Below are 14,594 nucleotides of genomic sequence, written 5' to 3'. Positions count from 1 at the left end.
AGAAGAGGTTTTATGGGCCTTCGTTCTACAGGCTGTAAAGAAAGCATAGTGGCATCTTGCTTCTGGGAGGCCTAGGAAGCTTCCAGTCATGGCAGAAAGGAAAGGGGGAGTAGGTACATCACAAGGTGAAAGCAGAGCAAGAGAATGTGGGGAGGTGCCTTTCACTTTTAAGTGGCCAGATCTCATGAGAACTCACTATTGAGGATAGCACCAAGGGGATAGTGATAAACTATTTTTTTCTTTTTCTTTTTTTTTTTTTAAACTCAATGTTTATTTTCCACCAATCTTATTTCCATGTTGCCTAAGAGCCCATGAAAGAACAGCTTAAGACCATTCAGTGGTTGCTCCTACCCATTCAGTGGCCTGAGCAGTGGGAGTTGCAGATTAGTTTTCCATGGCAGGCTGAGCACTTCAGTCCTTAGTAGGAAACTGCTGGATGGGCCCAGAGGGCACCTGCACGCCTTCAGACCAGTCTGCAACCTCAGGCACAGTAGCAGTGAACTCAGGAGCTGGAATAGTCCATTCACCCTGAAATTCCTCCTTGGTCACAGCCTTTTCAGCAGCAGCCTGCTCTTCTTTTTCAATCTCTTCAGGATCTCTGTAGAAGTAGAAATCAGGCATGACCTCCCACGGGTGTTCATGGGAAATGGTGCCACGCATGCACAAAACTTCCCAACCTAGCATCCACCACAACAACCCACTGAGTGAGCTCCCTTGTTGTTGCATGGGATGGCAATGTCCACATAGTACAGAGGAGAATCTGTGTTACACAGATCAATGATAGGCAGGTTAACATAAGATGCCTCCATGAGAGGCTGGTGCTCAGCCCTTGGGTCAGTAACCACAAGCAGCTGTGGCTCCTGGAGGTCTGCCTGGATCTGATTAGTGAAGGTTCCAGGAATGAAGCAGCCAGCAATTGGAGTGGCTCCAGTAGCAGCAGCAAACTTCAGCATGGCCCTCTGGCCAGTATTCCTGGAGGATATAACACTGACATCAGCAGGATTTTCAATGGCAACAATGGCACGAGCTGCCAGGAGAAGCTTCTCCCAGGTCCTCTTCAGATTTTTGATGTAAATGCCATCACTTTTCCTTTTATAGATGTACTGTTCCATCTGGAAGTCAAGGTTGGTGCCACCTAAATGGGTTCCTGCTGCAAGGAACTTAAGGACATCCTCCTCTTTCATTTGCAGGACATCAAGGACTCCGGACATTGTGAACATTTCTCTTTAACTTACAACAGGAATCCAGAACAACGCCATATGGACCCCTCGGCAGGTGGTGCAGAAAGTGGTGATAAACTAATTCTCTTGGTATTATAAATCAACATGAGATTTGGGCAGGGACACACATTCAGACTATATCACCAGACAAGCAAAAGCTGAAGGAGTTCATTATCACTCGACTGCCTTGTAAGAAATGCTTGTCCAGGAGTCGTGGCTCACACCTGTAATCCTAGCACTTTGGGAGGCCGAGGTGGTTGAAGCACCTGAGGTCAGGAGTTAGAGGGCAGCCTGGCCAACATGGTGAAACTCTGTCTCTACTAAAAATACAAAATTTAGTCAGGTGTGGTGGTGGGTGTCTGTAATCCAACTTAGCCAGGCATGGTGGAGGGGGATCCGAGGCAGGAGAATCACTTGAACCCAGGAGGCAAAGGCTGCAGTGAGCTGAGATTGCGCCATTGCACTTCAGCGTGGGTGACAGAGTGAGATTCCATCTCAATAAAAAAAAAAAAGGAAAGAAAGAAAAAGGAGGAAATGCTTAAGAAAGTCCTACATTTGGAGGAAAATGATGATAACTGCTATGATGAAATCATGTGAAAGTATAAAACTCACAGGTAGAACAATTACCCAAATGAGAAATAGAAAGGAATCAGCCCTTATCACTACAGAAAACCACCAAATCACAAAGATAAAAAAGAGAGGAAGAAAGGAACAAAAGATATATAAGACAACCAGAAAACAGTTTTTAAAATGTCAGGAGTTTTTTTCTTACCTATCAGTAATAATCTTGAATGTAAACATTAACTTCCTCAATTAGAAAAATATAGGCTGAGGCCAGTTGTGGTGGCTCATGCCTGTAATCCCAGGAATTTTGGAAGATGAGATGGGCAGATCATGAGGTCAGGAGATCAAGACCATCCTGGCTAACATGGTAAAACCCCATCTCTACTAAAAATACAAAAAATTAGCCAGGTGTGGTGGCACACACCTGTAGTCCCAGCTATACAGGAGGCTGAAGCAGGAGAATCACCCGGGAGGCGGAGATTGCAGTGATCCGAGATTGCACCACTGTAGTCCAGCCTAGGTGTCAGAGTGAGACTGTCTCAAAACAAAAACAAAAATAAGAAAAATTTAGGTTGGCTGAATGGGTAAAAAAATCAAGGCTCAACTGCATACTTCCTACAAGAAACTCACTTCTCCTATAAAGACACACATAGGCCGGGCGCGGTGGCACAAGCCTGTAATCCCAGCACTTTGGGAGGCCGTGGTGGGTGGATCACGAGGTCAAGAGATCGAGACCATCCTGGTTGACAGGTGAAACTCCGTCTCTACTAAAAACACACACAAAAAATTAGCTGAGCATGGTGGCGCGTGCCTGTAATCCCAGCTACTCAGGAGGCTGAGGCAGGAGAATTGCTTGAACCTGGGAGGCGGAGGTTGTGGTGAGCCGAGATCGCGCCATTGCACTCCAGCATGGGTAACAAGGGTGAAACTCTGTCTCAAAAAAAAAAAAAAAAAAGACACACATAAACTGAAAGTGAAGGGATGAAAAAATATATTTCATGCAAAGAGAAACCAAAAATGAACAACAGCAGCTATACTTGTATCGGACTTAAACAGACTTCAAGTCAAAAGCTTTAAAAAGAAATACAGAAGGTAATTATATAATAATAAAGGGATCAGTTCAGCAAGAGGATATAACAATTCTAAATATATATGTACTCAACACTGGAGCACTCAGATATATAAAGCAAATATCATTAGATCTAGGGGGAGAGATAGATATCAGTACAATAATAGTTGGGGACTTAAATGCCCCACTTTCAGCATTGAGAAGATTATCTAGACAGAATATCAACAAAGAAACATTGGATTTGAACTGCGCCATAGACCAAATGGACCTAAACATTTACAGGACCTTTTATTTAATAGTTGCAGAAAAACTCATTCTTCTTATCAGCACATAGAACATTCCATATGTTAGACTACAAACCAAATCTCAACAAATTTTTAAAAATTGAAATCATATCAAGTATCCATGTTCTCCACAATGGAATAAAACTTAAAAATCCATCACTAGAGGAACTCTGGAAACTGTACAAATACATGGAAATTAAACAACATGCTCCTGAATAACCAATGGGACAATACAGAAATTAAGAAAAAAATTAAAATATTTTTGAATCAAATGAAAATAGAAACACAAAATACCAAAACCTATGGGAGATACAAAAAGCAGGAATAAGAGGGAAGTTGATGGCAATATACAGATGTCAAACAAGTAGAAATCTTTTAAATAAACAATCTAATGATGTACCTTGGGAGACTAGAAAAGCAAGAAATTAGTAGAAGGAAAGAAATCATAAAAATTAGAGCAGAAATAAACATTGTTGGGACTAGAAAAATGCAAAGGATCAATAAATCAAAAAGTTGGTTTTATGAAAAGATAAAAAATTTAGACAAACTTTTAATTAGACTAAGAAAAATTGAGAGAAGATCCTAATAAATAAAATCACAAATAAAAAAGGAAACATTACAACTGATATCACAGAAATACAAAGGATCATTAGAGACTGTTGTGAATAACTATACATCAACAAATTGGAAAACCTAGAGGAAGTGAATAAATTCCTGGACACATACAATGAACCTGTTTCAGGTTCAATCTTGGTAGGTTGTATGTGTCCAGGAATAAGAAACAGAAAAATAAACCAGCAATGAGTAAAATATTGAATCAGTAATAAAGTCTTCCAACAAAGAAAAGCCCATGACCAGATGGCTTTATTGTTGAATCCTATGAAATTTTTAAAGAACTAACACCAATTTCTCTCAAATTACTCAAAAAAAATTGATGGTGTGGAAATTCTTCCTAACTCATAGGCTCGCATTGCCTTAATACCAAAATGAGACAAAGACAAAACAAAAAAGAAAATTGTAGACCAATATCCCTGATGAACATAGCTACAAAAATCCTTAATAAAATACTAGAAAACCAAATCCAACAGCGCATCAAACAGATTATACACCATGATCAAGTGAGGTTTATCCCTGGGATTCAAGGATGGTGCAACACACACAAATCAATAAATGTCATACAGAGCATCAACAGAATGAAGGACAAAACCAATATGATCATCTCAATATCTTCCTGCAACTCAATATCTTTCTGTATTTGATGAAATTTAACATCCCTTCAAGATAAAAATAAACTCAGCAAATTAAGTATGGAAGGAATATATCTCAACACAATAAACTCCATATATGACAAACCCATAGTTAACATCATACTGAACAGTATGACATATTTCCTCTAAGAACTGGTGAAAGACAAGGATGCCCACTCTTGTCACTCTTCTGCAGCATAGTATTGGAAGTTCTAGCCAGAGCAATTAGGCAAGAGAAAGAAATAAAGAATATTCAAGTTGGAAAGGAGGACATCCAATTGTCTGTTTGCAGATGAGATGATTGTGTGTATGTGTGTGTGTATATATACATATATATATATATAACCACATGCATATGTGTATATGTATATGTATGTGTATATGTGGTAGTAGTCCTCTCTCTTTGCAGACACAGTATATGACTGGTTGTACTGCTTGAAGTTTTGCCCGCTAGCAGAATTTCCCTTAGCTATTGTTTTGAGGGACATTGTATTATACTGTAGTACTACAGCAATGAATTTTTTAGTTTACAGAAGCATTTAGTGTAAAACCATTTATAAACCCATTCTTAGTTAAGTGGCTGTAAGGAATTTTCCATAAGGCTATGCATATATATTGAGGGGAAGTAATGAAGCAGGACTAGGTATTCTGGAAATCTGCCATCCCTGTTTAAGCAACCAGCTTGTGCCTTCAGTACCTTTTGAGACTGATATAGACTATTTCCACTTTGTGATGAACTAGATGCTGTGTCTGTCTAACATACAATTTGTGATGGGTAGCTCAGTTTTTGTGGTCATTCGAGGTATGATAATCAGGCATTTAATCTTTGCCAAACTCAGTAGAACTCCAGGACATGTTTCTCCAAAGAAGACATGTTATCTGCAGAAGAATGCAAGTCTTATTGCAAAACTTAGTCTTATTGCAACATTGTGATTCTTTTATTTTGGCGTTCTAGTGGTTCTGCCTAGCATTCCATCTGTTGCAAAAGCTGACTATTACTGAATCTGCTAGGTCATAAGGTCCAGGTGGCAGAACAGCTTTTAAATTTCATCCAGGACCTGCTGTAGAGCTTTCTTTTACTTGTGGATTCACTCTGGTAGTTTGCTTAAATATCTATTTGTTGCCTGTCAAATCAAGAGAGACCTAAATCATGTAGTGTCTTTATTTTCCTTGCATGAACTGCAGTGTTCAGCAACTTCTCCTTTATTTTAGAGGAGCTATCTCAACATGATCCAGACTACTGAACCCCTAGAGATGTCACTGAAGTAACAGGGTATTATCTGCCATCCTGGATCACTTACGTGTATTGCTTTGGCACATAGGATACTTGCTATTTTCTGCTCATCACTTCTACTTAGCATGATGTGATGTGTGAGGTGGGTTGGCCTGATGTTTTGTGGCATTTCAAGACAATCAGCGTCTCTATGAATTAGATCAGAGGTTTATCTTTTCTGTAAAGGACTGTGAGTCAAATACTTTAGGCTTTGTGATCTATGTAGTCTGTGTTACAGCTATTCAACCCTGTAGTGTGAAAATAGCCATAGATAAATAATATATGAGCAAATGAGTACGGCTGTGTTCTACCAACACTTCATTTATGTGAAATTTGGATTTCTTTATTTTATTAGTTATTTATTTTTTAATATCTTTTATTACACTAGTCAGAGAAATTTGAATTTCATATAATTCTTATTTACCTTTAGATAAATTCATCATTTAATTTTTGTCAACCATTTAAAAATATGAAAATGATTCTTAGCTATGGACCATGCAAAAATGTGGCAGGATAAATTTGGTCTGTGGGTTGCAATTTGCTTACACTTGGGTTAGATTATGGCAGAGAACCACAACATTGACATCGACACCTAAGGAAAGACCATGAAAATATACTGCTGACTTACTGGGTGAAAGCAAACTCTTCCTGTGATTCTCATACATTGTTATACAGAAATAAACATATAACACTGCAGAGTAGATGCTAGGGGCTATATTGACTCACTCCACTAAAGAAACCAAATCTGAAACAGTATCTGCAGCTGGACTCACCACCTAATTTATTTTAGGTTAATCTATAGTCATTCTCCATGTTACTTCTGCCTTCTGACATGTCATATAAGCAAGATAAATGGTAATATAATAGGAATCACTACCTTAGAATTTCAAGTTTTTGATAGTAACACTAATCTCTGCTATTCCTCCAGAGGATTTTAAAGTATAATAAAATATAATTAGTTAGAAATAATTACAGAGTATTATATATATGGTGATTTAAGTATATATGTTTTTATGTATATATATATATAATTTTATGTATATGTATATAGATTATGTATATATATTACACTATTAAAATGGTTTTTATTGGCCAGACTTGGTGGCTCACACCTGTAATCCTAGCTCTTAGGGAGGCAGAGGCAGGAGGATAGCTTGAGCTCAGGAGTTTGAGACCTGCCTGGGCAATATAGCGAGATCCTGTTCTAAAAAAAAAAAATGTTTTTATTTGGTCATGGGATTATGCTTAATATTTTTTACTTTTGCATTGTAACTATTTCATTTCTTACAGTGAACATATATTTCTTTACAGTCATAAAAAAATCTAGTTTGGTCCGGGTACGGTGGCTCATGCCTGTAATCCCAGCACTTTGGGAGGCTGAGGAGCATGGATCAACTGAGGTGGGGAGTTTGAGACAGCCTGACCAACATGGAGAAACCCTGTCTCTACAAAAAATACAAGATTACTGGGCATGATGGTGCATGCTTGTAATCCCAGCTACTTGGGAGGCTGAGGCAGGAGAATTGCTTGAACCCTGGGGGCTTGGGAGTTGCGGTGAGCTGAGATCGAGCCATTGCACTCCAGCCTGGAAAACAAGAACAATATATATATATATAAAATCTAGTTTGTCTTTTGGGTGAATCACTTTTATTTTTAAATTTTTTGTAGAGGCTGGGTGCAGTGGCTCAAGCACGTAATCCCAGCACTCTGTGAGGCTGAGTTGGGTAAATCGCTCGACCTCAGCAGTTTGAGACCATCCTGGGCAACACGGTGAAACCTCATCTCTATAAAAAATACGAAAACTAGCCAGGCATGGTGGCTTGTGCCCGTAGTCCCAGCTATTTGGGGGGCTGAGGCTGGAGGATTGCTTGAGCCTAGGAGGCAGAGGTTGCAGTAAGGTGAGACTGTATCACTGCACTAAGCCTGGGCAGACAGAGTGAAACCCTGTTTCAAAAAACAAAACAAAACAAAACCCACCATTTTGTAGGGATGAGGTCTCTCTATGTTACCCAGACTTGTCTCGAACTCCTAGCCTCAAGTGATCTCCTGCCTTAGTTTCCCAAAGTGCAGGGATTCTAGATGTAAGCCACTGTGTGGGGCCTGAATCACTGTTAAAGTCAGAATACTAAATTTATCTAGATGAGGGTCTATAAATTTAATCCTGAGAACAGCTGTACCAAAACTAACCTCAGCAGATGTAACTATTTGAATTAAAAATCACTATACCAATTTCACAATTTCAATTAGCTCATTCTTATTTTATTCTTTAATCAAATATTTGAATTAATATACATTTGGTCTTTATCATTTTACATATATTTTCAATTATAATCCTAAAAGCTTTAACTTTTAAGTAAAATAAAATTAATTAATGGTATCTAATTTTTATAAATGCTTCCCAGACTAGTGTTAATAATGTATGAAATACATAACATTAAACTAAGTAGACAATTCAGTACTGTTGTGTGTGACTACTGTGTTATTAAAGGAAGACGGTTTGTCACTGTCTTGTTGTGAAGCAGAGTGCACATGAGTGCTCAGTCACCACTGCAGCCCTTAGACACTTCTCTTAGCACTGCCACTATTTAGTTAACTAGACAAAGAAATAAAGATCATGTGCTTTCTTCAAGAGTGCACGTGTTGGAAATCTTTTTTTTTTTTGAGACGGTGTCTTGCTCTGTCCATAGGCTGGAGTGCAGTGCTGCCATGTTGGCTTACTGCAATCTCCGTCTCCCAGGTTCAAGCGATTCCCTGAGTAGCTGGGACTACAAGTGTGCACTGCCATGCCCGGCTTTTTTTTGTATTTTAGTAGAGACAGGGTTTCACCGTGTTGGCCAGGATAGTCTTGATCTCCTGACCTTGTGATCCGCCCACCTGGCCTCCCAAAGTGCTGGGATTATAGGAGTGAGCCACCGCATCCGGCCAGAAATCTTTTATCATTTGGGTATACTGACTGGTGTTCATAGTGGGAGTGAAAGCCAGGTGTCATTGGGAAGGACAAGTTTAGGAAAAGACTTTAACCACCTATAAATGGAAGGCCTTAGACATAAATTATCTGACTTGGGAAAACCCTCCCACAACCCCTTATGTTTGGGGAAAAAGGGTATAGAAACAGGAAAGGAGCACTAAGCTGGATTTAGGAGTCCTTGGTTTCCGCTAGACTCTACTAATCAGTAAATGTGTGACCTTGAGTTATTACCTAACTTCATTTTCTTTTCTTTCTTTAATTTTTTTTTTTGTTGTTGTTTGTTTGTTTGAGATAGAGTCTTGCTCTGCTGCTCAGGCTGGAGTGCAGTGGCACGATGATCTCGACCCACTACAACCTCCGCCCCCTGGGTTCAAGCGATTTTCCTGCTTCAGCCTCTCGAGTAGCTGGGACTACAGGCATGTGCCACCACGCCCAGCTAATTTTTTTTGTATTTTTAGTAGAGACGGGATTTCACCGTGTTGACCAGACTGGTCTTGAACTCCTGACCTTGTGATCCACCTGCCTTGGCCTCCCAAAGTGCTGGGATTATAGGCATGAGCCACCACGCATGGCCCTAGCTTCATTTTCTGCCAGCTTTTCTGTGTTCAAGAGATGGGATGAATCAATTGCTTTCTTGGGCATTTCAGCACCTGTATTCTCTAACATCTCTCTTTTGACCTCCTACCTGAATTTACCTCTTTACAAATAGTGCTCTGTTCCAATTTCTGCTACAATGGCTGCCACTTGTACCATATTCCTCATTTCCTCAGCCCTGCCCTACTAACTTGTAAGCTCCTTGAAGTCAGGACGCTGCCTTATTTAATTTTGTATTCCCAGCATTCAATAACTGGCATGAGCAGGCATGTGAAAACAACAATCTATATAAATGATCAATTTGTGAAGACTACAGTCTGTGGAGACTCTAGTTAGGCTGGATCTTCTTGAATGGTGCATATAATTGGTGGAGGAGGAAGAAAGGGGAACACATTTCTATTGAGCTTCTATATCTAGCCATTAAATTTTTTTTTTTTTTGAGATGGAGTCTGGCTCTGTCACCCAGACTGGAGTGCAGTGGCGCGATCTCGGCTCACCACAATCTTCACCTCCCAGGTTCAAGGAATTCTCCTGCCTCAGCTTCTGCAGTAGCTGGGACTACAGGCACGTGCCACCACACTCGGCTAATTTTTTTTTGTATTTTTAGTAAAGATGAAGTTTCACCATATAAGCCAGGATGGCCTGGATCTCTTGACCTTGTGATCTGCCTACCTCGGCCTCCCAAAGTCTTGGGATTATAGGCGTGAGCCACCGCGCCTGGCCGCCATTAAATATTTTTATTCACTGCATCTAAGATATGATATAAGTATAATTATTGCAATTTTACAGCATACAAAGTGTATAATTTGCCTCGGCAAGTGGCCAACTCTGAATATTAAACTCAGGATTCTCTTAACTTCATAACCTGGGTTCATTTCACTGAAATATGCCTTTAGTAGCAGTAATTGGTGGTGCAGCCTCTATAAAATAAGATTATTGCTACAGATTCAGGAAAATGGAACCTAGGAGTGTTTGGACTGGAAAAAACCTTTTTGAGATCCTATGTATGTAAAGCTTACTTCAGCAGAGTCACTATTTGTAATGTTTATTCAGTTTCAAAAAGGAGAATGACAGGGGATGAGAGATGGCAGAATATACTTACTGTATTTTACCATTAAAACCTTTTTTTTCCTTTTCCTTTTATCATTTTTCAGTGCTTCAAAAAAGCCTTATTTTTAGATCATGCACACCCTTGTAATTCCAGCACCTTGGGAGGCCAAGGCGGGAGGATTGCTTGAAGTCAGGAGTTCAAGACCAGCCTGGGCAACATAGCAAGACCCCCTAACCCCTGTCTCTACTTCTAAATTAAAAAAAAAAAAATTAGCTGGGCATGGTGGTGTGTGCCTGTAGTCCCAGCTACTTAAGAGGCTGGAGTGAGAAGATCCCTTGAGCCCACATGTTTGTTCGAAGCTTCAGTGAACCATGATCATGCTACTGCACCCCAGCCTGGGTGACAGAGGAGCGAGGCCCTGACTCAAAAAAAAAAAAAAAAAGCGTTATATAAATGTTTATGCATCTGCCGTTGACTCTGCCTCTGCATCTTCTATATCTTTGTATCTCATCCTAACACTGTATACCAAGTAGATGTTCAATAAATGCTTGTGGAATGTCTATCATCTTTCTCTTTCAAAAATGTATCCTAAGATCTTCTTTAATTTTCTTTATGTATGGGAACTTCTTCTCTTCCAAGTAGAGAGGGAGAACATCAAGGAGATTTAAAAAGATACAACAGGCTGGGCAGGGTGGCTCACGCCTGTAACCCCGGCACTTTGGGAGGCTGAGGTGGGCGGATCATGAGGTCAGGAGTTCAACACCAGACTGGCCAACACGGTGAAACTCTATCTCTACTGAAAAATACAAAAATTAGCTGGGCATGGTGGCTCATGCCTGTAATCTCAGCTACTTGGGAGGCTGAGGTAGGAGAATTGCTTGAACCAGGACTCGGGAGACAGAGGTTGCAGTGAGCTGAGATCGCGCCACTGCAGTCCAGGCTGGGCTACAATATTTTGTGAGAACATAGCAAGCAGACCCTGGTGTCCAGGGTGTCTAGACCCCACTTCAGTGAAGGACTTGTTGCCCTAACTACTGGGAGTGCTACCAGGAAAAAGCCTTCCGCTAGCAGTGTCTTCAGGGACTGCTTCAGCTTTATGTGTGACTAAGGCGGGGCACCCTTCCCAGGACATCCTACATCCAGTGATCAAGGTGGAGGTATAAAGGTCTGGCTGTTTGAGTCCATTATGGAACAACTCTGCCAATTCAGCTTCCTTTTAAGAAAATTCAGCTGGGATTTTCTCTCTATCTCTCTGTCTTTCTTCTTCTTCTTCTTTTTTTTTTTTGAGACAGAGTCGCACTCTGTTGCCCAGGCTGGAGTACAGTGGTGCCATTTCGGCTCACTGCAACCCACCCTCCTGGGTTCAAGCAATTCTGCTGCCTCAGTGAGTAGCTAGGATTATAGGTGTCTGCCACAGTGCCCAGCAAATTTTTTTTGTACTTTTAGAAGAGATGGGGTTCTACCATGCTGGCCAGGCAGGTCTTGAACTCCTGATCTCAAGTAATCCGCCCATCTTGGCCTTCCAAAATGCTGGGATTACATGCATGAACCACCATGCCCTGCCCTTTTTTATTTATTTATTTATTTATTTATTTATTTATTTATTTTTTTTTTGAGACAAGGTCTGGATCTGTCACCCAGGCTGGAGTGCCGTGGCATGAATCTGACTCACTGCAACCTCCGCCTCCTGGGCTCAAGTGATCCTCTCACCTCAGCCTCCTGAGTAGGTGGGACTTCAGGTGCCTGCCGCAACTCCTGGCTAATTTATTTTTATTTTTTAAATTTTTTGTAGAGATGAGGTTTTGCCATGTTGCTCAGGCTGGTCTTGAACTCCTGGTCTCAAGTGATGTGCCTTCCTTGGTGTGAGTCACTGCACTGGGCCAGTATTCTTTAACTTAATTATTCTCTCTCTTTTTAAAAAATGAAGTATGTTCATTAATGAATTATAAGTATGCCCATTCAGAGAGAAAGGAAAACAGAGAAAAAAAAAAAAAGAAAATGAATTATAAGTAATTATCACTAACCCTCAAAGTGTTTTGGACCCATTACCTCATTCAAATAATTTGAGTGAGCCATTTTCTTTAAGAAACTCCAGCTAGAAAATTATTTTTCATTTTCTTCTGTCCCTTCTCTACATTATATTAAACTTTATTTTATTCATTTATTTCTTGCTCTTTCACTGAGTTTGGAGTGCAGTGGTGCAAACCTGGATCACCACAGCCTCCAATTCCTGGGTTCAAGTGATCCTCCTGCCTCAGCCTCCTGAGTAGCTAGGACTACAGGCATGTGCCACCACTCTTGGCTAATTTTCAAACTTTAGTATATCATAACATTTTACGGGTGAGAACGCTGGCCATTTGATTCTTCTATTGTTGATTTTATTTTATTTTATTTTTGAAACAGACTCTTGCTCTGTTGCCCAGACTGGAGTGCAGTGGTGTGATCTTGGCTCACTGCAACCTTTGCCTCCTGAAGCAATTCTTGTGCCTCAAACTCCTGAGTAGCTGGGATTACAGGTGCTCACCACCACACCCGGCTAATTTTTGTATTTTTAGTAGAGACAGGGTTTCACCATGTTGGCCAGGCTAGCCTCAAACTCCTGACCTCAAGTGATCCACCTGCCTCTGCCTCCCAAAGTGCTGGGATTACAAGTGTGAGCCAACATGCCCAGCCCCTTCTATTGTTTGAAACTTGGATTATATAATACTTGCTGAGGGTGCATGATAGAATAGAAAGATCACTGGAGTCAAACTGAGTGTTATTCCAAGTCATTTTAGAAGTAAAAAAGCAAATTAAAAAAAAAAAAAAAACCAGGGGTTAATATCCTAGCTAATATAAGTAAAACACTTAGCACATAGCTAATATTTAGTTGTTGGTTTAGTTTTCTTTTCTGTATTATGTTTTAGAAACTCTGCTAATACTTTCATGATATTATCTCATTTCCCTGTATCCATTCTTCCCAGCTAACATCTCTCTCCTTCTCAAACCAGTAATTCCAAACCATAGCCCAAATGATCTTTTTCTTCTTTCTTTCTTTCTTTCTTTCTTTTTAGATTCTTAGTTCGTTGCATCAGACGTAGTGATCTTTTTATATTTATTTATTTATTGAGGTGGAGTCTTGCTCCATCTCCCAGGTTGGAGTACAGTGGCATGATCTTGGCTCACTGCAACCTCTGCCTTCCAGGTTCAAGCAATTCTTCTGCCTCGGCCTCCTGAGTAGCTGGGACTATAGGCACGTGCCACCACGCTCAGCCAATTTTTGTATTTTTTTTTTTTTTTTTTTTTTTTTGGGGACGGAGTTTCGCTCTTGTTACCCAGGCTGGAGTGCAATGGCGCGATCTCGGCTCACCGCAACCTCCGCCTCCTGGGTTCAGGCAATTCTCCTGCCCCAGCCCCCTGAGTAGCTGGGATTACAGGCACACGCCACCATGCCCAGCTAATTTTTTGTATTTTTAGTAGAGACGGGGTTTCACCATGTTGACCAGGATGGTCTCGATCTCTTGACCTCGTGATCCACCCGCCTCGGCCTCCCAAAGTGCTGGGATTACAGGCTTGAGCCACCGCGCCCGGCCAATTTTTGTATTTTTAGTAGAGATGGGGTTTCACCATGTTGACCAGTCTGGTCTGGAACTTCTGACCTCAAGTGATCCACCTGCTTCAACTGTGATTATAGGTATGATCCCAAAGTGCTGGAATTACAGGTGTGAGCCACTGCGTCCAGCCCCTAGTGATGTTTTTAAAATGAAAATTTTGATTAGTCACTTCTCCTGACTTTCTATTGCTCTTAAGATAATGACCTTGGTCTCTAACAACCTGAATTATCTGGCCCAGACTCATGCCTTATAAGGTTGCTTTCCTTCCTCACTCTTTCTATTCTGACCTCATTGAGCTTTGTTTAGCCCTATACAAGTGTCTCTGCAGTTCCCACTGCCTGGAATGCCTCACTCCTCCTTATCCTCTCCTCCTTGGTTAGTTAGCTCTTTCCCATACTTTAGATATCAGCCCAGAAAATCTTCTGACCTGGTACCCTCCTAATGATTTAAGTCAATGGTATACACTCTCTCATGACCTTGTGATGTTCCTTCACTTTGAGGCACTCATCAAAATTTGCAAGTAATTATCACTATGATCAATTAACTGTCTGTCTTTCCCACAAGACTAAGTTTCTTGAGAGTGGCAAGCTTGTTCTCATAGCTTGTTTCAGTGACTGGACCATAGTAGGCAGGCAATAAATACTGTATAATTTAATCTGCAAAAACCCAGCAAAGCGTGTGACTGTGTGTGTGTATATATAATTTTATTATTATTAATTTTTAATACATCA

The 14,594-nt window shown here is 40.5% G+C and overlaps 1 pseudogene; it reads right to left on the bottom strand.

The window, feature by feature from the left end:
* Positions 1 to 324: 324 nt before the first annotated feature.
* On the bottom strand, positions 325 to 1,268 carry LOC116533768 (annotated as a pseudogene).
* Between the last annotated feature and the right edge of the window lie 13,326 nt (positions 1,269 to 14,594).

The sequence above is a fragment of the Sapajus apella genome, unplaced genomic scaffold (genome assembly GCF_009761245.1).
Source record: "Sapajus apella isolate SASKATOON/1434 unplaced genomic scaffold, GSC_monkey_1.0 scaffold84, whole genome shotgun sequence".
Classification (NCBI taxonomy): Eukaryota; Metazoa; Chordata; class Mammalia; order Primates; family Cebidae; genus Sapajus; species Sapajus apella.
This window is presented reverse-complemented; position numbering and strand designations above follow the sequence as displayed.